This window comes from Acanthopagrus latus, chromosome 4 (assembly GCF_904848185.1).
Source record: "Acanthopagrus latus isolate v.2019 chromosome 4, fAcaLat1.1, whole genome shotgun sequence".
NCBI classification, from domain to species: domain Eukaryota; kingdom Metazoa; phylum Chordata; class Actinopteri; order Spariformes; family Sparidae; genus Acanthopagrus; species Acanthopagrus latus.
The window spans coordinates 4,532,761-4,560,504 of NC_051042.1; the positions used below are offsets into that span (position 1 = coordinate 4,532,761).

The 27,744-nt window shown below is 40.7% G+C and overlaps 1 long non-coding RNA gene across 5 annotated transcripts in view; it reads right to left on the minus strand.

The window, feature by feature from the left end:
- Positions 1–1,796: 1,796 nt before the first annotated feature.
- Positions 1,797–27,744, minus strand: part of LOC119017967 — a 42,553-nt gene continuing 16,605 nt past the window's right edge. Inside the window, exons 4-6 of one of the 5 annotated variants that reach the window (XR_005074615.1) lie at positions 25,211–25,329; positions 6,046–7,076; positions 1,797–2,203 (exon numbers count right to left, since the gene is read on the minus strand). This is a non-coding gene — a long non-coding RNA (uncharacterized LOC119017967). The other 4 variants (XR_005074619.1, XR_005074616.1, XR_005074618.1 and 1 more) reach the window with 4 other exon arrangements.

Consider the following 27,744-nt stretch of genomic DNA (forward strand, 5'->3'; position numbering starts at 1 on the left):
GCTCACAGCATGCCTACTATCGCTGGATTATTGTCTTCTTCAGGGTCTCTTTCCTCTCAAATTTCTCTCTGTATATGATTTGTCATTTCTTTCTGGTTTGCAGCTGTCAGAGCTTTATTGTGCCATCTGCCCTGACTGTGACTTGAAACAATGACAACTGGCTCGGGAAGGTTAAAAGAATTGAGCGGAATTCTTTGTGGTGGAAGATCAATCAACTGAATAGCAATTCAAAATTCTGTTAAAATTATTATCTCCAAATATTTGTAGACAGATGATGTTGGAAATTAAATGTGAATCTGGGTCAAAGTAAAAATCACTTCACAATGAGAAATGTTGTTCAATAGCATAGTTTCTAGAAATGAAATGTTTGAAGGAACAGGAATTCCAAAATTGTGATTTATAATTCATAGTTTATTGAAAGGGTGGGAATGTCCCTTGATATGTATTTTATTAAATGACTGGAGGATATTTTAGTTCAGTTTTTATTGTTATTGGGTGTGATATTTTAGCATCCCAACATTTTTAATCTTCACGAAAAATTCTCTATTCATATCATGAATTCATATTCATATCACAGTTCAGGCTCTGTACCGAACAAACATGTTTTCCAACATATGGAGAACAAGATGTGATGGCCAGGGCATCTCTGAAGAATAGCCGAGGCTCACGTTGGTGCTAATGGGGGCCCTCAAAAAAAGACAAGAAAAAGAAAAGATTGATAATCCTATATGCTTTACTTTTACACTCCACCGTCTGTAGAAAGGTTCTATGAGCTGTCTGTTCTTTGGTACAATGAAGATTTGGAATGAAAACGATGCAGCTGTAACTTATATCATTTCTGTGTGGTTTCCCATTGAGCATTAGCACTGATGGTTATATATTGTATGTTTCCATAGGTTTGTGATGTGTTTCTCTTTTTTGCCGATTCAAGCGCAGTTCAAAATGCGCTTGATTCTCTGTAATGAGCTGAATTTCAATGAATTATTTCCCATAGTGGGAGAAATACTGTAAATAACACTAAACAACACTACCACAAGCAGTAATATTCGTAAAGCTAATGTGTCCCAGTTTGCTGTAGAACGTCTGGATTCACCCAAAAATCAAAATTCAGTCATTTGCTGTGTCTCAATTCAGGGTCTGCATCCTTCAAAGGACCCGGCCTTTGAGGTCTTTGAAGGTGAGTCCTTCTGAGGGACCTTGTTAACCGTGTCAGCCGTTATTAAATGGGACAGTCTAGGACAGTCTGGTTGCCTCACCGGATGTTTTACCCTCACGTCATGATTTCTCCGAAAGTGACGATCTACACTACGCGAGCCTTCAAATTGGGACAGTCTTCATGCAGCGTTGTGACGTAATTGTCCGTGAAATGCTTCCTCTGAAGGATGCAGACCCTGAATTGAGACACAGCAATTATCTGCCCATTCCCTTCATGATGGAATGAAGCTTTGAATGAAGATTTGTAATCCACAAAACATTTCTGGGACGTCACAACATTCCCCTAAACAACTGAAGTAGATGGGGACTCTTTCCCTTGCCCCATTGGCATGGGGTGAATGGATAATGACTGAAGTTTCATGTCTGTAATGTACGGATTAGCTATTTCAGACATAATATTTATCCTGGATTCATCCTGCATTAGCTTTGCAACAGATGATGCAAACATTTTTCTAAAACATACCGTACACAAACCTGTATGTTACAAACATTCCTAAGGACGTTCAAAGCACAAAATGAAAGACCCTAAAAGATCAACAAGAAGACCTCAAAATGTGTTGAGCCAGAGATGTGTTAGGACCAAAGCTCACAGTTGCACACAATAACATTTTATTAACACAGATATATTGTGACTGAACTTACATGGTAAATATGGCAGAGAGGCTGCTCTAGCCCTGTGTCTGACCTGTTGTCACTCCAGCAGGCTCTTATGTTTGAGGCTAAAGTCTCTGAGAATCTCCCAGATCAAATAAAAGCCCTCACATTCATCCATTAGGATCTACTTTGTTTATTCCTCTTCCAGTGAGTTGGCTGTATTGTGAGCTGAGACCTGTGGTCTACAACCAGGGAGGCATGTGAGATTTTCCATGGTCAGTCACGAATAGCAACTTTCCATTCCATGGAAGCAGGCTCCTTGTTGAGAGATTACTTTGATGTACGTTATCTGTCTCTGAGTGCCCTCAATGGTAAATGCCAGCAAATTACGGTTCTAGGAAAGACAGAAGGCATTTAAGTGGAAGGAAAGCATCTTTAACATAGTGTGGACTGATGGCCATTCAATGGCTTTAGTCTTGTTTATATTCGGGACAGCAAGTGTCTGTGTTTGTGTCTATCTGGTGGTGCACATGTGCATTAGTTGGTGCATCAGTGTTTGGATACAACTTGTGTCTGGCCCTGTTGCACAACCTCCCCAGAGACGGATGATCCACTGTGATCTTCCATTTCCTACACTTGATGAAATCGCTGTTCGTACAAGATAAGGAGCAGCCCGCAGAGGTGACACACATAGCTGTTAACACTGTGGCTGGGGGTTAAGCAAATATGAACTCACAGAAATTTGCCAATCATCACAGATGACTGTAAACTGAATTAAACCCTATCAAAACCACATTTGTTCCCCTCTGTGTCAATAGTGCATGCATAAAAAAACTAGCCCAGATGACAGTGTGGCTGGCAACATCAGGCAAGAAGTTTGATCAGTTTGAACTGATATTGATATTTTCCAGCTTGTTTGTGTGTACTTTTTTTTTTTTTACCACACGTTATGATTATTTAAACTGTCAATAGACAACTTTATTTTTTTGCTTTATCTTTATCATATGAGGTAAAAACTGATTGAGCAGTGTAATGGCTGTTGAAAAAGGACACCATCGGCCTATAGATTGGAATTTCATTTTATTCTTTCTGATAAATTTAGTAACAAAACCTGCCAGATTGCAACATCAACAGTACTACCACAGGAAAACACTAGGAGGCAGGAAACAAATGGTGTCTATTTCTGCTTTAATATGCTAAATAATTCTCTCTTCATTATACCGTAATAATTCAGCAGGTTTTTTTTTTATCCACTGTGGCAGAAGGTCAGGGGTTTGATTCCCTTTCTCTTTAAAGGGATTTATAAATGTTCCTCTTCTTTTTTACCTGATGATGTTTTAATGTCGCATTTAGGATTTTTTTTTTCTCTTCTTCTGCGGCTCCATGTGTGTCAGCGACTCAGGTGAGTCCTGTTGAAGCTGTGACACATTGTTGAAAAGCGAGAAAGGCACAAGCTGGAGCCGAGACTGGGACCAAGTTATGAGGAGAGGCTAGTGTTTCGGCAGGCTGCATACATTTTTAAAGTAACCCTCCCAGGTTATTACAGAAATGTAACTTTACCACAATACAGTTACCTCTTTTGTATCCTAACTATGTAATCCCATTACATGTGCTCTGTTACTTCCCAAGCCTATGTTTAAGAAACTAGGTCCAGCAGTGCATTGAACGAAACTTTGCGTGCAGACATTTCAGCAACTCAAGCTCAGTTGCCACAATATTTTATATTTATGGGAACAATATTCGTGCTAAGTATGATAAAACAAATGTTATTACACATATCACAATCTATTATTGATTTAGATGAGGCATATGGCTCAGGTTTAGCCATGACCGGAGCGGAGGCTGGCTGACTGCCAACGCTTCCCTGCGATTGTAGACTCTGGTGCTTGTAAAGGGGAACCAGGCGAACACTTTCCCCCTGGAGGAAACTCAGGGGCTTAATGCGTAACATGCAACACAATACAGTAAATCTATATCATTCACAGTGTTGTCTACATGTAAACTGTCTATGTTATGTTGAAGTCTGCTGACCACATATTTACACAGAAGCAACAGGCTATAGTGTGTAGCGTATGCGTACGCTCTCAAATGAATACACACAACCAAACCTGTGAGGGCTCAGCCTGAGAAAGATAAATATATAGTGCTGTTTTGCGTGATTGTATTTTTTTTTTTTTTTTTGGGTCTTGGACTGTCACGACCCACAAAAAAAGGGTTGAGAACCTACTATAGGAATTTTTACAATCTGTAAAGAGTTAAGAGGCGGCGGAGAAGAGGGTTTACAAATGGTTCTGGGCACATTTCCCACAGAGGCGGGAATTCCATCCAATCTGGAGATGTTTACCTACAAAATGTGGGAGCATGGTGCAGTGTCTATGTGTCAGTGTGTGTGTTGTGTGTGTGTGTGTGTGTGCACGTGGGTGTGTGTGGCCAAAGGGGACCCTCGGCTCTCGTGACTCTGGCTGGGGATAGGAGCAGGGGGAGGGGGAGATACTATCAGGCCCTGATTTTGTGGTTATGATGACATCCAGATAATAGCACGCACGCACAAACCCACACACACAATGGATACTCACGCACAAGAATCTCTCTTCTACTCTCAGCCCGCCACCACCAGCCTCTCGCACACACACACACACACACACACACACACACACACACACACACACACACAAGAAAGCCTGAAAATTACAGCTTAGCATGCAAGCATTCAGCAGATGGGTTGCCTAATGACTGTTGTGTACAGTGCAGAGGGAGTGTGCTGCTTTCCCATTATACGTCCCCCTTACAACTCCTTCTAGACCCCAAAGCACAGGTCTGGCTTTCATTTACTTTATGTCTTAACTGGCACTAGCATGACATATGCAAGTTGCAGGTGGTCAGACTATGAGGAAAAAATAAAAAGAATGAAAACATATCAGAGGCTGCTCTGCACTTGCTTCTTATGGGAGGGAGTGATCACTTGTGAATCACCATGTGATGGTTCTTATTTATGGCATTGATCAAGGGACATCACCAGATTTGTTCCATTATTTTTACACCTGTTTTTTTTCCACTAATTCTGCCTAACGTGATGAAAGTCCATTACTGTGTAAGTGTCTGTAAACAACAATCTGTTTTGAAGAGGAGGCTTTAAATGACATCAGTGTGTTAGCGTGAGAGTCGGAGGTAGACTGCTGTGGATCTGTCATGATTGCTGTCAAGGGATGATTACTTTTCGATGATCTCATTTAATGATCTAATATTTAAAAGATATCGCCCCGCTCTCCTATCATTAAAGAGGGATAATTTGCCTCTTATAAAATCAACCTGGGCTCATTTCCTCATCCTCGGGGGAATACTTGGACAATATTCGTGTGTAGCAGCAGATTTCCAGGGAATATAATCAATTGAAATTGGAAACATTCAGCAATAATCCATTATTAAAGCTAACCCAAACAGACAACACTAAACTCCCCGGTATTGAACAGGATGATTTACTCTTTGAACAGCATACGACTCTTGTCTTAAAGGTCCTGTATTATGAAAAACACGTTTTCTCTGGTCTCTACATATATAAGCTGGTCCTCTATGAGCCTGCCAACTCCCAGAATGAGGAAAGCAAACAAGTCGTGCATGGTCTCTGCAGCCCACCCACTGGTAAAACGGCGCTCCTACAGGCTGTTCAGATTCAGCTCCTTTCGTTAACGAAAAGAGTCATTTCCATAAGCCGGCCTCCTCTGCGCGATGATAGGAGATATCCGGGGGGGGCGTTCATCCCCGAGGTGAAGTTCGGTGTGTCCAGCGGTAAGATTGCAGTTTATTTTTAGCGACAACGTGCCGGCTACACTTCCTGTTAGTTTGTATGTGTGTGCTAACCACTTCACATCGTACTGCTTCAGTAACGAGGGTTAGTACAAAGCTAGCTTTGCCTCGGCACTGACCCTCGTAAAAGGATCAGTCCCGACCATACCAGCAACTGCACCTGAGCCACAGGTAAGTGTTGCCACGTTTTGATAGTATTTACAGTTGCCTATGAGTATGGTGAAGTCAGCTGGAAATTGGCTACTACTAGTTAGCTTTGCTTCGGTCCACTATGCAATGGTGTTTGAAGCAAGTTTAACGTTAATAATATTATAATAGAGCTTGGTTGCAGTAAAAAGTCTGGAAAACATGTTCCAGCTGTTAGCCATTAGCTACATGGTAATAAGTGTAACAACACATATGAACAAACTAACATTATTCAGACACACTAACCATTCTGAAACGTCCTGCTGCAGCCGCAGAGTCTGAATTTCTTCAGGAGCCTCTCCTTCTGGGTCCGATTCTGGGTCACACTCGTTCGGGTGAATGACAGCATCTCGGCGAGCCATAGCATACTTCCACCATAACATTAGCGCATGCTACCAATAGCGTAAGAGGCATCCTCTTACTGAGAGGGGCATGTAGCAGGCAAAGCAGAAGTTGACAGACGGAGCTTATTAGCATTTAAAGGTGCAGGCACAGAAACAGCCTGCTCTCAGTAGAGCTCAGTAGAGCTCACTAGAGTGACTTTTTGACAGCTGAAATTCAGGACCAGGGATGGGTTTAGGGCAATGCATTTCTAATACAGTGTTGTTGGACCTCTGACAGCTGGGCCATTCCAAAGTCGGAGGACATTTTACATCCCACCCATGAAATTTCAAATAATGAATTTATAAAATGCAAAATCATGCAGTTGTTGTGTAACTTTTACTCATCCAGATACCAACTCAAATTAATCTGGGAGAAAAAATAATTTGAAAATATTTTTTAAATTACCAAATAAGTCTGGAGTACCCCCTAATATGCTATCTTTCTCTTGTCCCACATCCTTGGTGACCACATTGAACTCCAATAAAAACTGTCAAAATGACATTTAATATGTTACATTACTTTAACATGTTTTGTTCAAAGATGCCACTTGTAGATGGGGAAACATGTTTTTAATAAAACATAATGTTTTAAATAAGTATTATTATGCAAGAAACCCATGTTCCACAACTTGCATGCAACCCTGTTACCTTAAACTTTTTTAGCATGGTAAAAGAAGAAGAAAAGGGTTAGCCACATGATAGACTGGAAGTGACATCATCAAACAGTTTCCCAACAGCATGGGTTTTATCCAATTTTCTCTCCGAGATATTTAATTTTCATCTTTGACATTGTTAACAAGATGACTGATACACCTGACCTGGAATTTTCCTGTATTACAGGAAAGACTGAATATCCTACAGCTCTTGTATCTTGGTGATGCAGCCTCTCGGGCCCTGTTGACACACACATACAGGTATTTTTAAGACAAAGCTTTTTCTCTGCATTTTGGCCTTTTGTACACATATAAATTGCATATTAGGTTGTGGAAAACTAAGCTCTTGGAAAACTCCTTCCAGGGTGAAGATATCTGGCAAATGTGAACAAGCAAACACAGATGATAATACCACAATGGAAAAGAGAGACAATAGCAAAACAGCTTACAGTGTTTTGATGACAAGCTATCTAAGAAGACTGAAGGAGCAGTCCCGTTTCCCTGTCTCCTTCCCTGCCGCCTATTTTCTGTAACTAAGCAACCGACCAGAGTGTACAATCTGCTTCCTGTTAACAGTGGCATGAGCATTTCCAGTGTAGGTGAATCAGCATTGGGATGTGGCTTTTCAGGTGTTGGATGGTGATTATTTCTGAAAGGGTGCTAAAGCACTCATATGAATGGAGATATTAAGAAAAAAAAAACTAGGCTTCAGTTTAAAGATGACACACTGATGGCTATTAACCAATTAGATCATTTGGTGTAATACATCAAATGTGTGTACAGTGTTTAGTTCCCATCATTTCTGTCTTCTCTACTGTAGCTGTTACTGTGGACAGATCGAACCATGGAAGATGTGGTCAGCTGTGCAATGTTGGCATTTTATGTCTCTGCAAACCACTGATATGTTCAAATGTCTACGTGTCCTATGTATCAACACCTCTAGAATATTTCATATCACATTCACATGGCATGTATATAAGCTGACTTTCATGTTAGGTGGTCGAGGGGATGCTGGTGGAGTGACAGCTCAGTGGGAAGGCTGCCAAGCCTGAGACCATGGTTCGAGACTGTGTTTCAACAAAACCACCGGATATTTTTAACAAGACATCCAGACATTTTCTAGCAATGTTTCTGGCGACGAAACAACATACTTTAAGCTAAAACATTATCTCTTCATAAACTTAACCAAGTGTTGTTTGTGCTTAAACCTAACCAGCACGAGACCACACCCAAAGAAACGTAAAGTTGCAAAACAAAGAAATGTAAAGTGTCAGCATATGTGTGGTTTGCAGAAAGGTACATACATTGCCAACATTTATTATGCTGATTGAAGATGACATACTGTAAGACATATTAAATGTTTAGCCTTTCATTTATATCAGACTTGATTTCCGTTCTTTGGCTTTCTTGTTTCATTTTGTTGTTTAAGTCTCTGTTCACTTCAATTTGTATCATTACTATAGAAGGTTAGCAACCCCTTGGTGGAAGCTAATGGGCATCCAAATAAAGAAAAACATGAATAAAGAAATGCGTGACTGTTGACTTTGTATACTTTGAGTCTGCTTGTCTTTTAAGTTACCAATACGCCCCCTTTTTTCCAGCTGGGGCCTTGTAGAAACAGGTCCAATAAGTAATACTATCTTAAGCCATTCGTGCCATAAGGCAGTGTAGACTATCAGTTTTGCCCTATGGTATTCTACACGTCCACTTTGTCATTCAAGATTAATGCTGTAACATCAAACAGCTGTTAATCCAGTGGAGTGATCTGCTGCCTGAAAGTCTCACAGTGACACCATCTGACCCGTTTCCCACGCCCACACATGTCAACAAACACATTCATGATGCCAAACCAACTACAACACATTAAAGTTGCCACAAATCAGGTCACACTCACAGACCTACATTTACACACACCTATCTTTATTACTCCTTCCTTTTAAGAGGCATCAGTCAGCAGCGTGCTCAGGGCCATATGAGAGAGCGATTGATGCTTTCTTCATGTGCGTGACCCCTCTTTATGCATGTTCACTGGCTGCGTGTGGAGGAAACAATGGGGATAGAGGGGCCTGTCTGCAGGCCTGTCTTTACCTAATCTGCTGGTGCATGCAAAGGTGGAGTGTCAGACAACCATGAAGGTAACTTCAGATGGACACACGGCTGCTCTGAATTACATCACTTTGAGAGGATTCCTTTGTGTCTGTGAAACCAAACACATCCACATGAATGACACGGCAAGCCGGCTGCAATTGAGATGTCTGTGCAGGAAGGCGTGTTGAACTTCTGTTAGTCTCAATTTCTCCCCCTCTCGCACGATATCTCATCCATGATACCACCCCTCCTCATCCTCCTCTCACTCCCCCTCCATCTTCATCTTCATCACTCTGTCTCTCTGTGGGGCACAGCGCTGTGATATCTTATACAGTCTGCACTTTTGACCAACGGCCCTGGATAATGGTTTTCAGATTCTTCAAGGTGGCCTGAATTCGTGCCAGAGCTGAAAATGGAAAGCAAACACGAGTCCACCACCCTCTGTTCCTACTTAACTCCAATGTAAGCTGATTATTCAGGTTCTCAGAAAATTCTGTCATGCTTTTTCATGTGAGACTCCCATCCCTGAATGGCTGCGCCGGCAGAGCGTGAGTTTGTTTTATTACAGGCTGTCTTTATGTAATGCCGTCAAATATGGAGGAATCACTCATTAGTTCTAGGGAGAGCTCTGGCATGCTCCAAGAAACGTGTTAACAGACTGCCTTGTGAAACTTCTACAAGCGTCTGTCTCTGATGAAGTTGCAGGTTGTCTGTGGATCAGTAAACACATTGTCGATGTTCTCACATTGTTCAGGGCACTTTAACAAGCTCTCCTCTTGTCCCACATGGCCTTGGTGTGTGGTTCCCCCTGACCACACAGCCATGTTTATTCTAGCAGCCTCCATATTTTCGAGTCATACAATTGTTGTGGTTTTGGAGAAGCCCGAAACTCGCCTAGCTATCCACGATTCCAGTGTGGTGCTACTACTGGACGACTTTGAAATTTGAAATGAAATAATACCTCTGTGATATCTTTCATTGCTTTGGTATTTGCTACGTAAACAGCCACTGTCTCAATCAGATCAATGACACATTATGCCTGTGAGGTCCTGGTGGGCATGTAATCTCCAGGCTATTTACTATGAATTTATGCCAAAGTGATGATGTCTGGGACAGAGCGTGAGATCTCAGCTTCTTCATGGGAAACATCTAGAAGTTTAAAAAAAAAAATAAAAAAAAACATCTTGCAGAATGATAGTGACAAATCACTTTTGTAACATTTAGTTTGGTAAAAAGATTTTGAGTCACTCACAATGTAGATGGTTAATCAGAGTTCCGATATGGACATGTCAGATGCTCTGCTGTTCAAGATGCTGTGATGCTACAGCAGCACAGCTACTTGTGGTCTTCACTTAAGTCTCGGATCCTAAAAGAGCAGTCTACTACTGGTTTTGTTTTGAAATATTATCATAATTATTATGATTTGGTCATTTTGTGTCTCTATTACTTCCCCCAATTCTAAAAAAAATCAGACAAATAAAAAAGACTGATATTTTGCTAATACTTTTTGACACATAACACTGTAAAACAGTACAGAGATAATATATTCAATGATTTGCCTAATTAACATAATTGTTTTTTGTAAATATTAATTTGTTCTCAACAGGGCTGTCAAAATTGCTCCAAAATGACGTTTGAATATTCGCTCTAAAAAAACACGTATGTTCAAACCATTTGAATATCTATATTTGCGCATTATGTCAACAACAGGAGGCCAAACTAAGACATAACTACTTGTATAAATATTTTTGGGATACGGTACCTCAGTTCCAATTCTTGACAAAACTCTCTGAAGCCCATGCCATCAACGATACTGATTGGCCTCATGCCCTTGCATATGAACGAAGCAAGTTTCTTCGTGTACGCCTCTTGTGGCGGGCGGTGAAAAATATGAGTCGAGATGTGGCTGTTTAGTTGGAGTTCCAGACATCATGGCATGCTCATTTGGGTGCACATTTTCGAGATATGCCCTCATGTTGCTAGTGGTGGAATGGTAAGCTAACTGTAGCTTACACAGCTTGAATACAACTTTGTCTCCAGGCCCTGCATTTTTGCCGTCTACTGAACAAAATCCGAAATTTTTCCAAACAGGGCTTTTTAGGTTGCTTAGAGTCCAAACCACTCTCTCTGCTGCCGAATTGGGCTCTGAACTTTCTGCCATTTTGTTTTTCTCTCTGCCATCTGCATCTGCCACGGTTTTTGTCCCGTCTCGCTTTCAGCAGTGAGTGACGCTGTGCAAGTGCGACTCCTGTGACCTGTCCCTGACCAGTCATGCCATGTGCCCACTCGCAAAGCAGCCACTGATGTGTTTTTTGCCACAGACGAATATTAATTTTCACAATTGAATCTCTGTTTTTTTTTTTTTTTTTTTTACATATTCGTATATATTTGAGTTTAGAATATCTGTTGACAGCCCTAGTTCTCAATTGCCACCAACACATTTGGAGTAATTTGGGACCGGGGTGAAAGAAGTCTGGGAAAGTTGTTGAAATTAAACACAAAATGAGATGAGGCGCAGCCAAGTTGCCAGAATATTATGTTAACACTTCTGTAAACCACAGAAATGTCCAAGTTTGACATGGCAGAAGGCTATGTACCATACTGCCATTTGTTCAAAACATGCCCTGTCACATTTATTACATTTACATTTATAAAGTGACTTAGCATGCTTTATCCATGCAGGTGGAGTTATAAACAACAAGGCTGTCAAATGGACGACTGCATTTCAAGTCTGGGTTGCGGCATTTGTAAGTGTGACACCACTGGATATTTTTGTGCTGGGGAGCTCTCCAGCTGCATTTGTGGTGACCAAAAAATGATGTTTTCCTAGCCATAACCAAGTGGATTTTGTGCCAGAATCTAAGCAGAGTATAAGCACAGCAGTAAGACGAGAGAGAAATAGAAAATGCAGCCTAAACAAACGTACAGCTTGAACTCGGTTTCCGTGGTTTTACAGAATGGTACAAAATGCTAACATTTATATTGGCGAACGGGTTGTGAGGAGAGATGAGGACAAGGAATGGCACGTACTGAAGATCTCCAGTCAGATGTGAACCACCAGAACCTCTTTGTCACCAGGGGATACATGCATCTTGATCATTCATGTGGGTTACACAACCTTTCATATACCCAGGAGATAACACACTGTACATCATGAATGAGATGACACTCAGGCACCTGCATTGGGGGGAGCTCCAGTTCAGCCTGAGGATCTGAATATAAAGATCTGAGTTGCAGTAATGAATCAACAATTTGCTTTGAGTAACTTTTTGAGAAAAAATGTGAAAAATGATCAGATTCCAGCTTGTTTAATGGGAATAATTCCTGGTTTCTTTACTCCTCTGTGACACCAAACTCAATACCTTTGGGTTGTGGACAAAACAAGACATCTGAGGACGTCATCTTGTGACACTAATTGAAATCTCTCACTTTTTTTCTGATAATTTATAGACCAAAGAACGTTCTCACGATTTTCAACTAGTCGTAATTTATTTGACAGCTCTAACACAAAGATGCTCACTGCTGTTAATGTTGATGTCCTCTATTATACAGTATACACATCCTGCATATGTATATCCTAATGCCCTTCTGCCACAACAGCATCTGTTCATTCCTCTGCTCCCAAACCTTCATCCAGCTCTTTTCAAAGAGGCCCTGACAGAGCACTGAGCCCACTGTTTGGTCAGACCACAACTGCAAAACCACCTTCAGGGATATGGCAACCCACACTGTCTGTTTCAAGAACATGGAAAGCACCACAGTGAGTGTTCAGCAGACAGCTTTCCCTGACCTTGGCAGGTTTTAACATCACTGTAATCTTCTCCGCTGTGGTCCCAGAGCTACACTGGTCTGTGGTGCAGATGAGTGGTGTGACCACAGCGAAGTCACACAGGAGAAACTATATTGATGAGCTCTGAAACTGATTCATGCACGCATTCCATGATACAGGATCACACAGTCTGTAACTGGGGAGTATTTAATGTGAACTAGTGTGTCCAATTGCTGAGTAAGGCCAGAAGTGGGCTGGAGGCAGAGAATATAACTCTCACTAGCTCTCACGAATTGTGTAATTTCAAAGATCAGATAGAGCCAGGACTTTGGAGCACGCACAGTGAACCGACAAGTGATATATATTTGTAGCAATTCTCATTATAGAGATAAATCTCTAGACTATCACACCATCTAGTGTTTTAAAATCTTTGACAATGTTAATTATTCATTATTTTGTGTAAGAGGTAAAACGTTTTTTTAAAAAAGATACATTTTTACATTCTTTTTTTAACTTTAATGTGAGGGTTTCCTTTTCCTTGTGCGTACCATCAAAGTGTATCACTGTGGATTCAGATATTCCACCGTATGAAGCGCCCCTCCCCAACCACACACACCATCCTCCACCTCACGCAACCCCAGCTGCATAGGTGTGAGGTGTGTGTCCTATGCGGGAGCGGGGCAGGCCTTCCTGCCGCCCTGAGAGGTGATGAGGCCAGTAATCTGCGCTGAGGGGTGGTCTCTTAGTCTGCCCCAGCCTTGGCAGGACCCCTGGGCCCAAATTGAAAGCAGACGTGTTTGGAGTTCATTCTCTGAGTTACTACTGTTCAATTGTGATTTACAAGAGTGTGTGAGATATGGAAATCTCTCACGCAACTCAAGATAGGGGCTGAGTGAAAGCACATTGTGAAATAGGCCCCTCCACCCTGTGGGAAGGACTAATCTGTAAACTCATGCTATCCCTCCATTCGGCCAGGACTGTTTATTCAATGTTTTCTTCCCTTCAGCATGTCATCGTCTCAAATTGAGGAACCATGTCCTCTTTGGTTAATGGAAAAAGCATGGCATCCAGAGAGGGGATTCAGGCTGATTCAGTCATGCAAGGTTCAAAAATGTTTTGACCAGTATCATCCTCAATTAACAACTACTGTATGTAGAATAAGACAGTGTATCTGATAGTAAATTCATAAATACGGTGAATAGATACCATTTTATCGCTACATCACATAAGTTGACTGACCAGGTTTTGGTTTTTGCATGCAATGTATGACAGTAAGTAATAGTATCACAATCCCTGGATTGGCCCTCCTTGTTCTCTGTTGGTACAACAGGGTGCCACAGAGAAGAATTTCATGTAGCATTTGCTGCAGCTCATAATAACATTGTGGCATTTGCAGTTCTATAGTTATTTGAAGTTTTTTTCACTTTATCAGACATCAGTCGAGGATGGAACAGTTAATGAACAGTTAATTTTGGACCCTGTTGAGGAAATGACACCCTCTCGAATAAGTATTACAAAAACTTCAACAAGTGATTCTTGATATACTATTTGATTCACATTTGCAAAATTAAATTAATAACTGAATTACTAAATATTGCAGAAACATTGCATATGAGTCATCTTTCACTTACTGTTTTTGACTAATGGCTCTCAAATTAGGGCTGGTTAAACCGAACCTGGCACCAACTACCGCCTGAGTCTATGCACACAATATTCAGCTTTTGGAGTTGCACCTGTCCTGGTTGACAATGCCAATAAATGTGGTTCAAAAGAATGCCAGCACACTGGAATTAATGTATTTTACACTGTGTTTGGCTGTGCGATATGACAATATTTATGAAATCTTTATGAAAATGCTTTTCATCATTTGGACAACTTTTTGCACTCTTGCGCACAGCACAAATACAAATACATTTGCATAAAGGCAAACCTTAGAGACACAAGACACAGAACAGGGGAATTTCCCACAAGGACAGACTAAAGACAAGACAAAATAATGAGAATGTGCTTAAAACGAGGGGCTACTTCTGTCACATGGATGTGGTTTGGGTATGAAAAGTCAGACATATGATTCAAAATGTAATGAGTAATAGGCGTCTCCATGCAGCCACTTTATATAAACTACAGTCAAATAAATAAACAGCTTTTTCATTCATTAATTTATCCACAATTGAAAAAGCAGGCAACATTTCAACTTTAAGTAGGCCGAATAAAAACAGTGAAAAAGATGCATCAAGCAGCAACAGCAACAGATTATTTTAAAATTTTACTTTTCAATTTTAGATCATCTAAACATGATGCATGGATAACTATTAATTGCACAGTTCATCCGTATTAATCTATCTTTTAATATTTTGCTCAGAAATATCAACAGTTTTCACTGTGCGTGCCTTGATGCTACGCAGAATGGCAGTTAAGTAAATCTTAAAGTGTTTTTTATGACTAATTCCCCAACAACAGATGTCACAGGTAAACAGAAACACATGGCGCCCTGGTAGGTTTAGTTTGTTTTGTTCAAGAGGACGACAGCAGCACACACCTTTAGTTATAAACTGGGCCAGTTCAGGTCAGAGCTGATCACAATTTTTTTTTCCTCTGGCCTGTGGCCTGGCCTCTCGCATGCATGTTGCCCCAAATGGGTCTCTGTTGGACACACACACCCAAACACATACATATACACAACACGCACCAGGCTCTTTCCCCCAGACAACACCTGCTCTCCACACGAACAGCCCCTGTTCATCCATCTCTGTCTCACTACTAAACTCTCCTGCCTTCACAGTAAGTCTTGGCTTCCCAGGTGATGCAGGACTTTAATGAAACACTTAGACAGTCTGACCTGTGACCTTGCAAAAATACTGCTCAGACAGTGACGTTAGCAGGGAAAGATGAAGGTCAGGAGATAAAAAGATGGATGGATTAGATGTATTTGGTTGAAAACATTGTGATACTGACTATTTGGCTTTGCCCAGTTTTAGTATTTATGAAGTGCTTTTGATAAGATTTTAAATGGTCACCGTACAGTATACTGTGTGCCACAACATAGGCTTAAAATGTCAATATACTATTTTAAGTGGAACCCGACCAATACTCGATTTTGTGGGCAGATGCTGATACCAGTATTAAGAGAGTGAAAAACTCTGATATTGATATGTTGGCAGAGTCAGACTTCATTCACATTTGCACCAATACAGATACAGGGTCTGATATTTGGAATTGTTGTACTTCACTCAAACAAAAATGCTTTATAGGAGAAGGGATGGAATATCAGTCCATTAGTATCCTACATGAAAACATATATAAAAGTGTCATCAATAAGTAGTAGGCAATACACCGTTGTAGCATCTAAACTGCCTTATCCAAAGTAGAAGAAACACCAACACATTTGTTGTGTTGTTGTCACGGTGCTTGAATTCTGTGATATTATACTCCTGTCCTATTGGTTTCATGTTACGTTTCAGACATCGATAAAAATGTTGATGAAATTGCCTTGTTGTCCATGTGACAAATGACATAATCGCACTGAAACAACAAATCAAATTAAGCCAAGCATCTTTTTGTGCACTATAACCTCTTTATTAAAAAAACATGGTTCAATATTGGCCCAACATATGCAATAAACCTGTGACAGGTTGATAATATCAGCTAAAAGATACACTGTATCAGTCTGGCTCTAATTTTAAGGTCATATCAGCCAGCCCTAATAGATCATCACCTACATAATCTCAAAGAAAGCTTGAGGCCAATCACGTCAGGCAGACAGAGAAACGTCCTGGCAAGTTAGCTGCTATCAGGAATTCAAAGGGGTTAACGTGTCTGTTCTCCCTCCAACATCAGCTCCTGTTCTCCAGCTCTGATCTGCTTCTCCCACCCTCACCATTAAAAAGACATCCATCCTTACAATGAGACAGAGAGGGAGGCACCACAGAGATGGAGAGGTGCTGTTATCTGAAAGCCACAGACAACGGTGCTTTACTTGTCAAAAATAAAAACCACATGGATACATCACGCAGACGTAGACAAGCCTCTGCGTGCGCACACACACAGACACACACGCTGATTCACTTGTGACATCTGCATAGATGGTCTGCATAGACAAACAAACATGATGGATGACTCACTTGTGGATGCAAATAAACATGAAGATACCGATGAGATTAGACTCAGTGTTGAAAGCAACAGATGTAAACTTGATAAAAGATATTTATTTTGGTCAGTGTTGTGAGAAAACCTTGCATGAAAACCATGCAACTCCCAGCTGTGCGTGCATCTCTGTGTACAAGCAGTCCGGATCCATGAACTTGTCATCCTTTAGTAATGAGGGTTATGAAAATAAAACACAAAATACTGGCTCTCGTTATCTTCTGTCATAACACATGACACAGACATTCCTCTCAGAGGCTAATGAACAGTTGAGTGACTCAGTGTTATGGTTATGGCTCCACTAAAGCCAGTAGCTATGAGAGGATTAAGGAGGGCTTCAGATGAATCCAAAACGAGCTCTGCCCCATAAGGAATCTTATTTGGTCTTTCACTTGAGGCAGATTAATTCTGATCACGAGTCCTTGTCGTCTGAATATTATTTTCACTAATTACCATTTCCAATACAAGTGAAGGACAGCTGATTAGTGTGTGTGTGTGTGTGTGTGTGTGTGTGTGTGTGTGTGTGTGTGTGTGTGTGTGCGTGCGTGTGCGTGTGCGTGTGCGTGTGTGTGTGTGTGTGTGTGTGTGTGTGTGTGTGCGTGTGTCTTATGACTGGCTGGAGGTTTCTCCACTCACTGCCTCCCTCGCTGGTCCCTCCTGCTGTCTGAATGTCTGCAACAGCTCCAAACCACAACTCAAGTGTTCCATACAAGTGATTCACAGAGCGATCACTTTCCTTGTTTGTTTTTAGGCTTCAGTTTTTGTTTTGTGAAAATGGATTTACTTTCACACACTTTGTGTTGGCCAGTGGCAATCAGAAGACCTTTTACTTAAAGTGGCGACAGACAACCTGTCCCTCTTTGCATTTTCCAAGTGGTTTCACTGTTGACACCGATGGTGCAAAGACAACGGAAGTTGGAGTTTTCCTCTGAGACACAAATAAGAAGAACACATGACAAAACACGAGTGTATTGAATCATTTAGTCTATAAGAGAAATGGATCGTGAGTTAACCTTCCTTTATAAACATAGTGGAGTAAAAAGTTTAATATTTTCCTCCAAAATGAAGTAGAGTATAAAGTAGCAGAAAATGGAACTGTTGAAGTACCTCAAAATTTACCTTGTAAATTATAAAATTGTGCAGCACTGTACATGAATGTACTTTTGGAAGATGGGAGTGAAAACTTGTAAAGCAGTGAGCTCTGATACAGAACTGTGTGTGCACGTCACTGTGCATGAATGCTTATCCACAGTCCAGATTACAAACAACAATTTTTCAATAAAACTGCCAGACAGTTCATGAAACACTGTAGAGTAACAAACACAGTGTGACAGCCAGACAGATCGCTAAAAATGCGCTTTCTGCAAGAATACTGTTGTTTTCCAAAGTTCAAACTGATTTTCAGTTCATCTTTCTGTCCTGTCCAGAGACACCAGACAATAGCTCACCAGACACCAACTGAGAAACCTGTCTGCCTGGTGTCTGCCGCTGGTGCTGAACAGTGTTGGTGGAATATTTATAACACATCTTCATTAGGATCATCACACCCAGCCAGGTGGTGTTGGCCAGCGCAAACAAGAGAATACATACGGCTGCACAGTGGTCAGCCAGTTTAATACCACAAAACTAGAAGAATTGGAAACAGACAATTTCCCCAACTGTAGCATTTCCAAGTGGTATTATCGCTGGCGCCACTGTCACAAAGACAACCAGATTGCTTTGCATTGTCCTCAGACTGGCAACTACCAACAATACAGAGCACAACTTGAGTTAATCCAATCCTTAAGTCAATCATGAAGATGTGAAAGCAGATAGAAATGGTGCCAGGCTGCCAGTCTGACTGGATCACAGTGACAGTGAGGTTTAAAGGGAACCAATCTAAACATTGACAGTGTCATTATTTTACAGCCATTACTTTGTGCACTCACCATTTTCTTCACAATAATAAGTTAAAGCAAAATAAGCTTGTTCTTGTTCTTGCTCTGTTCACAGCTTAAATTAAAATGAACTATAAATGTCCAGATGGCTCAAAAAGTATAGTTTCAGTCTGCATTGTAATATTCTTAGTCAGACTGGGATTGGGCTTCAGGGAAATGGCTACATCAGTCTGCACTCACTCAGTAGGTCCACCACCATCATCAGATGGACTGCCCTGAAATTTTGCACAGTCAGTCATGGCCCTCAGAGAAGAAAGCCGAATATTGCTGGTGATCCCCTGACTTTTCCTCTTGTGTCACTGTGGGTTGAACGTTTTGAAAAACATTTCTTAACAACTTTTGGATCGATTGAAAAACAATTTGTAACAAATAGCCACGGTGCCCAGAGAACAAATCCTAAAGATTTTGGTGATTTCCTAACTTTTCCTCTAAGGCACTCTAGTGGATATTATTGGATATTAATGTTCCCATGTTCCCCACAGGATGAATTGTTGTAACTGTGGCGCTCTTTTGTCCCCACTGTACCGCAGCCCTACTTTCCACATCCCCATCCAATTCCAGATTCATGCCAGGCTCATTAAGTGCCCCATTTAGCTCAGTAAAGCGCCACACATGGCTCTTTTCATGAAGTTAATACAGTTATTTGAACCTCATACGTGTTATTATCACTGCACCCTGCTGTTTGAAATCCCCCCCTATGTTTTATGATAAGACTACAACGTAAAGAGCTGTACCTAGACGAGCCATGGCATTTTATTAGCACGCTATTTGTTAGTCTGTTTTTAAAAGCATGTTGTGCATTTTAACAAGTTATTATTGTTGTAAGACAACCTGCACTACAGCTGTATGGCTGTAAACACAGAGACAGACGTAGATAACGTGACAAAGAGGCAACGGCTGGAGGAAGAGTGAGAGAGAGAAACGGGGACAGGGAGATTAATCCATCTGGAAGTATTTTGTGTCAAAGAGGAAAGCAACTGTGGTTTTGAAAACAGTCGTGACAGCAATCACCCAGAGTAGAGTGTTATCTGACGTACTAATTTAAGATAATTCTCCAAATGAAGCAGTATTTAAACAACACGTGGGTGCTGGGAGTGATTAAGGGCACAATTGGTTTGTGTAGTTTGATTCTAATACTCATCTTAGCATCAAGTAATGGCAGTATTTCTGTGACATGTATGTAACACTGTTTGAGCTCCTGATTGTTGGCTCAGGGTATATGGATATGAAATCAAAAATATAAAATATTTCCCCTGTATGTGCAGTGGAAGTTTGAGTTTTTAAGAATAAAAATATTAGTCATATAAACGTTCAACACCACTGACTGCCTTGACTAGTTAACAGAATGGAGTTTCAGTCCAGTACATAATAGATGAATACAGCTATGTTCTTCTTCATCACAATATTAAAGCTAAGATAACAAGATGGGTCAAAGGCAGAGGACCAAACCAAGGCAGTAAATAGGAAAGAGGAGAGGGAGAGAGAGAGCGAAATCAAACAAGACCTCCATGTTCAGTCTCCTTGACTTGTACTTTAAATTTGTCATGGAGTTTGCCCTTAAGCGTCCGATCATTTTTCAAGGTTTTCCCAGCAGAAATATTTTCCAATAAACAATTTACTTTAGTCACAATCGTACAGTGAATGTTACAGGCTTCAGACCCAGAGATGAAGGTTAACAAAAACTGAGTGGTGCTTCATGTGGACGTGACCACAGCAATTTAACCTTCCATGAATTGGGTGAACAGAGAAAAAGGCACAACACAGACATAACAAATGACAAACAAGGATAAAGAAAATTAGGTCTTACCACCCACTGTTTTGCCTTTGAGACAGGAGTACTGTGTAGAACTGCCAGTACTATTGATATATGTTACATGAATATGATGATCTATCAGTATGATGTAACATATATCATATATATTAGTCTATTAGACTTCTGCCTATTTCGTAAATGTGCTGCTTTCCTTGTTGTTAAAATAACCGTGGTACAGTGCACGGCAGAGCATGAACTGTAACTGAAACCTTAACAGAGACAAAGTCTGTGTTCAGAGAGCAGAAGAAACTGACTAAAAGTAGGAGAGTCTGCACTGCTATTTGCAAATGATCGCATTGGATTTTTGGTCAAGACATCTACAACACATCTGCGTTTGTTGATATGGTAAAGTCATAGACGCCAGTAACTCCGAATGCTAGTGACGCAGCTTTCCAACACAGAAGCATCATCAATCAACTTACTTTATAAACAATCACACTGTCAAGGCACAGAGACCGTTTATTTCAACTTGGGTACATGGCCTGTTGTTTTCTGTGTTGTCTTCTATCCTGCTCTGTTAATAACAGCCTGGATCCCGCTCAGCTGCACAGATAAACTTCTGTCTCTCTTGATTTGACATTGCTGTTGTGTGTCGTGCTGTGAGCTACACAAGGTGCGCATTGAAATCCAATTTTAACAGCTAGAACATTGGCAATCTGAACATCTACAGCCATGCTTTGAAGCTATACAACACGCTGAAGTCAGTAGGACAATGCTAACATGCTCTGTAACACAGCGCTAACATACTTTGTTAGCAGGAAGACCCTCTTGATACTAGGGATGCACCGGTCCACATTTTTTCACTTCTAATCTGATCCTGATACCTGAATTTGGATATCTGCCGATACCGATACTATTCCGATACCAGAGCTCAGTTTGCTTTAATATTATTATTATCATTACTGTTGATTTTACATGAGGCTTAAATAAACTCCTCTCTACAGGCAAGTATGACATTGGGCAGACATCTGAAGTCCAAATATCTGTGGTAAAGCTCAGGGCTGGAACTCCTTTTAACTTTTCAGCTAACTTGGTTGACACTCGGTTGTATAGTTCAGGTAGCGCAGTCTCTAATAAGTATCTCCTGAATAGTAAACTATACCGTGGCTGCAAGTGTTCAATCAGGCTGCGTTTTCCACCACTGATAATGGTTGGTAGTCGAGTTCGATGAAGTTGAGCAACTTCTTGGTAATCCCTTTAACTTTCACGTTGTCTGCTGGGAGTTTACCTTGCTTCTGGAATGACTCCAGAAGTGATTCCTGATGGCTGCTTTTGTCTTTCTGTCCAATGGCTAAAAATTCCTCGCGCTTTCACGTGGTGCTTTTTTAAATGTTTAATTGCATTAGTGGTTTTGTACATCGGCTTTGCAAACATTGCATTTTGCTGTCTTGCTTAGCGGCGTTTCCAGTGTAAAATATTTCCACTCAGCGGACATGATGGCTAGATACAGTGCTGCTCAATGCTAGCCTGCTAGCTGGCTGCAAACTGTCGAATGGATTTCCTGAATGGGGGCATGTCTCATAACTCTGTGTCTCATTGAGCCACACCTCCTTCCCACAGTTTGCAGCCAGCTAGCAGACTAGCCAGCAGGAATCAATTGTGCATTCATTTCAGCAGACGTTAAAGCACAGACATGGCTCATGGATCGGAAATCTCTACAGGTTGGATCGGAAATTTTCGATCTGTGAATTACATTAGTATTGGATACTGGGTCGGATCAACCCCATCCCTACTGGATACCATTGCATTCAAATAAATAAGGATAAATAAGGATCTAACAAAAGGATGACAATCTGGACCAAATTTGTGAACCAACTGCCCAACTGACAATCAAAACATTTTTTTAAATGTTTTTTTTAATTTAGGCGTACCAGATTTAGGAGGAACTGGGTGTAAAATGCTAAAATAAAAAATATGTATATATATATATATATATATATATATATATATATATATATATATATATATATATATATATATATATATATATATATATATATATATATATGTATATATGTGTATATATATATGTATATATGTGTATATATATATATATATATATATATATATATATATATATATATATATATATATATATATATATATATATATATATATATATATATATATATGATGCATTTCAGTCAAAAAAGTGGGATAAGTGGAAAGTCAAACATGGGGGGTAACGGCAAGAAAAAAACAACAACTGGTCAACAGCTAATAAAAAGTTCAGGGATTGCAAAATGACTCATCTGTACTCCAGAAAACAGCTGGTATCTTTTCTTCATGAATTTATGCTTCAAATTATAAATACGAACTGAATTAGAGGTTTCTATGTAAACTGTCCACAGTCCTGACTCAAACTCAAAGTGCTTATTTTAGAACCTCTTTCTCCTTCAAAGCCACTAAGGCAGAGTGTGTCTTTATAAGCAAGGCTCTGTTTTTCTGATACATGAACAGATATGGTGAGCAGTTAAGACTGTGATCCCTAACAGCTGTTCCTGCATTAGACGGGATCAGAGTATTCCCCCAACGGTGAAGCACAACACCGGTTCACATTCTCTAACAAGGCCGATTACACCGGCCCTAATGCACTGCAACTGCCTGCAACATTACGAAGAGTGACTACCAACAAATCGGTGCATATTAAACAGAAACCTTCTAACATTAACTTTTCACAACAACTTTATCATTACTCAGTATTTCTGCTGTTAAATTTGTAGCTCTCATGAAATTTGGCAATGAAGTTTGACTAAATGTATTTCATTCGGTACATTCAAGAGAAATCCTTGTGGGTAATAAAATCTATAGGGGGAGACCACAAAACATTAGGAACCCCCATCTCACACCTCAGACCAGAGGCAGCAAGTGTGAGTGACAACCTGAGCTTTAACCATGTGTCACCTTTTACTGCACTAACACTCGATGTGTCAGCAGGACCCAGGAAGAGAAGCTTCAAAGAGCTGAGCAGACAGGCAGTGTGTGTGTATGTATGTGTGTCTGTGTCATTGTGTATACTCATGGTGTGTTTGCAAAATCCAAAGGCTGCAGTCACAGACAAAAGCGTCACTATTCGTATTTGTACACTACCATAAATGGTGAGTACAGGCTCAACACTTGGAAACTGTTGTTTTCGTGAGACAATATTTAACTTGGAACAAATGCAGTTTTGTCACATTTGAAGAATTTCAGAGAAATTGAGAGCTTTCTTTGACTTGGTGAGATGAAGTTTTTATAACAAGTTTCATCCAGGCTATTTTAAATCAATCACACTGATGGTTAACCCTGGGAGACGCATGATGTTGGCTGAAAAAGGACAGTAATCTATTGGAATTTAAGAGTTTGTTCCTGATCTTTCCCCAGTGAACTTAAAGTATTTCACTTTCCAAACTGATCTGGCTTTGTGACCAGTTTACTGTTAACCACTATTTAAATAAAAACAATCATCTGTTCAAAAGGTTGCACCACTTGGTGTGTGTGTGTGTGTGTGTGAATGACTGTACAATGTGTGTATGTGTGTGTGTGTGCTCGTAAGCTAAGTTATTTATAGTTGGAGCTAATGTTGTGAGGCTCCATCTCCAGAGATCCCCAATTATCGTGGAATTTAGAAAGCAAAAGCTAAACCCAAACAGTCTAAAACAGTGCTAAGAATAGACTGACCTTAGACATAATCCATTCTCCCGGCATAAATGCAGTCATATCAGTGCAAGACAGGGTAAAGAGCACAAACACACTCATGCACACACATGCACATGCACACACACACGCACAAACACACACACAGGCTCTTCTTCATCCAGGAATGCTTTTAGAGTGTTAGAGCAGACACTGTGTGTAGGCAGATGTCGCTGTAGTAATAGTGGAAACTATCATAAATTGTGGATCTAGCCTCGTGCAAACGCCCCAAGAGGTCCTTCAGATACAACAGGGTGATCTATCACAAGGCAATATTCCTGTCCTGCATTGGAGGGATTGGAAAAGACTTTCTCAACAACTACGTATCAAGTGAACCTTTACCAAATGAAATGATTTGCATGATATAGTTCCAATCAGAAAAATGTAAAAATAAATCCCAGAATTCTGGGGTGTATAATGCTGAAACATGTCTGAACTAGCCAACTTCATAAACAAGGAAAAAAAATGACTTCTTCTTCATTAGCTATCTCTATCACAGTCCAATGGTACAGCAATGTAGGAAAAGTTACACATGAGCCTAATAAACACACAAACTTAACAAAAAGCAGCAATGAGGCCGACTTATGACAGCGCCACTGTGAGTTTATGCTGGATGAAGCAGACAGACACATAGCAGAGCTCTGTGACTAGAGCTGGAGGTTAGTCTGGATTTGGAGTTGGAACAGGATTTGAGTTCATGGTGAGCTTGCATGTTTGCGTGTTACACTGCAATCATCTAACCCATCACAGACTCTCTACTGGCTGCAACAACGCTCAACATAACATTCAACAATGGGAATCAATTAAAAGGAGTTGTACGATTTTAAAAGCTGACCTCAGCTTGTCCAGACAGCAAATAACTCAGAAAAAGAGAGAAAGAGAGATAAACAAAGTGGAGGGAGGCAGACTGACAGGAGTGAAGGCAATGAGACTTAAAGAGGTTCACTCACGCATGTTTAGTGTGCCTGCCCGTGAGGCACTTCCTCTGCTACTGTAAACTCCAGACAGCTCTGGGCCTTTGATCCTTGAACGACAGCAGGCAGCCATTCAGGCTATAAAACCAAACTACCTGCACACACACATACAGCGTGCAACCACAAACACACACACACACACACACACACACATACACACACACACACACACACACACACGTATGCACACACACACACACACACACACACACACACACACAAGAATAAAGTACAGGAAATGTATGCCTACAGTTTATACACTATACATAAAGTGTCAACTGAGGACACATACAGCTTGCATTACTCTCCAGTTTCACTTATTTTACACTAAGTGATACTACTACCACCATTCATACAATGCTATGATAAACAAAAATTACTATCATGTTAGCTATAATTAGTATAATAAAAGAACGAGAGAAGAAAAGGTAACAAATAGGGCTGTCTTAAAATCAGTCATCTGAATAATTGATTTTATCTTACTCTTGGAAATGCACAGGGTTGGATGTTATAGCATCAGCTCTGTCGGTTTTCTGATAAATCCAGGCAAAATTGGTATTATTTTAATTAAACTTAAATTTCCCAACTAAATCAACAACAAGAATTCAAGAAAAAAAACATGTAAGCTAAAAGAACAGTGTCTCCAGATGTGTTTGTTAGGAATGATTTAAAGTCCTCAGGCAGATCATCTTACAGTCTCAAGGCTCCGAGGCTTAAAACACAAATGAGTTGGAAGGAACACAACAGTAAGAAAAATCTGACAAACAAAACAGGGCACTACTTCAGCAGTGAATGCTCCAAACCAGATCCTACGACAAAGATATTTGATCTGTTCAGAACATTAAACTAATGTTGTGTGTTGTAAGCCTTAACACCTTTCAAGAACAAAGTCTGGGCACCAAAACCTAATATGCTGAAGAGAGTTTGAAGTCTCCTGTTTCCTTGTCTCCCATTTCCTCATCATGTAAGATCAATGGTGCTGCCCTTAACCTGTCAACATAGGACTGTTGTAAAAAATGTTCAAAGAGGTATATTTAACTGCTGCAATCAACTATTTAAGATATGTCACAGCTGCATGCTGTTGGACTGCTCAGCTGCATAAATCTGAATCTTTACATTGTCACATCACTTGGCTTTCAATTATGGCAGCAAAGTTGTTAGACATCTCCAAGCAGGTCTCCCATTCATCATTTCCTTGTGTCCACTGACCCAACCCAAGATGAGAACAAGGGTCACTAGTTGGAACAACTGCTTATCCAGTAAAACATACACTCCATTTCTTTAGCACCCCGACCTCAAACCAAATGCCACGAAACGGTCAGCACGTGGAGGAGTGAAAGGACTGGAAGTGACCTTTTCCTCAAGCTGTGGCCTCTCTAGGGCCCCTTTCATTTTACATTTCTCTTCTCTTGTAATGATTCTCTTTAGTGAAATTTTATTCAGAGTGATTTCTCTCATTGATGGGGTCAGCTGCCAATTCAACATGCTCATTTGGCAAAAAAGCAAAAACTAAAACATCCAGAGTTTACCCCTACATTGGTCGATAGTCGGCCATTGGCCTGGTGTGCCAGGACACTGATCCTCAGTTGGTGCTGTGTGTTAAAGGGAGGTCAGACACATTGCCATGGTATGGCTCAATCTTCTGGACTGGCTCCAGCACCCTTCCCACCATTCTGAGGGACAGTCCTCCTATGGTTTGCCCAGCTGGCATGGCACTATTACCCAACAGAGATCCTTGCAGGAAGTGAGCCCACATAAGATACCCTGTGATGCTTTGAGTATGACCAGACCCCGTAGGCCCAGCCAGTAAGATCTCACCTGCAAGCTCCCCTTGAAGGTCTGTCTACAGGAGGGGGCCCCCATTTCCAGATTCCAGGTGTGGTCATTCATTGCTCTTGAGGTCAATTCATGGGGGACTTGGAATTGCCTCGTCTGGCCTCTCTCCTGGTAGCAATTTGCCAAGGGGGACCCTTCCAGGTGCAACTTGCCTCTGACAACACGGCTTCTAGGGTCACGCAAACCCCTTCACCATGAGAACGTGGTAATTCATGGACTGTAGGTCTGTACTGTAAACCTCTAATAAACTGTAGTCCACCCATGTGAAAAAAATATTTTCATTCTTTAATTGATTACTCATTAAATGACTAGTCATACTGAAACAATAACTGTATTAATTGTAATGTCTACGTTTTTCTAGGGGGTATTTGTAATAATTGGCGCAGAGTGTGAACTGTCTTTGAGGTGATAGAAGGGACAGGTGAACAGGCCAGAGTGACACCTAATAGATCAGGTCTTTATGACCCCCAGTTTAGAGATGAGAAGGAGACCTGCTGCGGCCAGAAGTCCCTCTCTCTCAGGCCTACAGCGCTGACCTCCTCAGGGGAGCACGTCATTAAGGACCATATAAACTTTTGAAGTGGTGAGTCCAAGGAAAGGCCAGGTATGTAAGGCAATAAATTGTGACTTAAGATACAAACACAAAACGTGAAAGAGCACATGACCCCTGACAC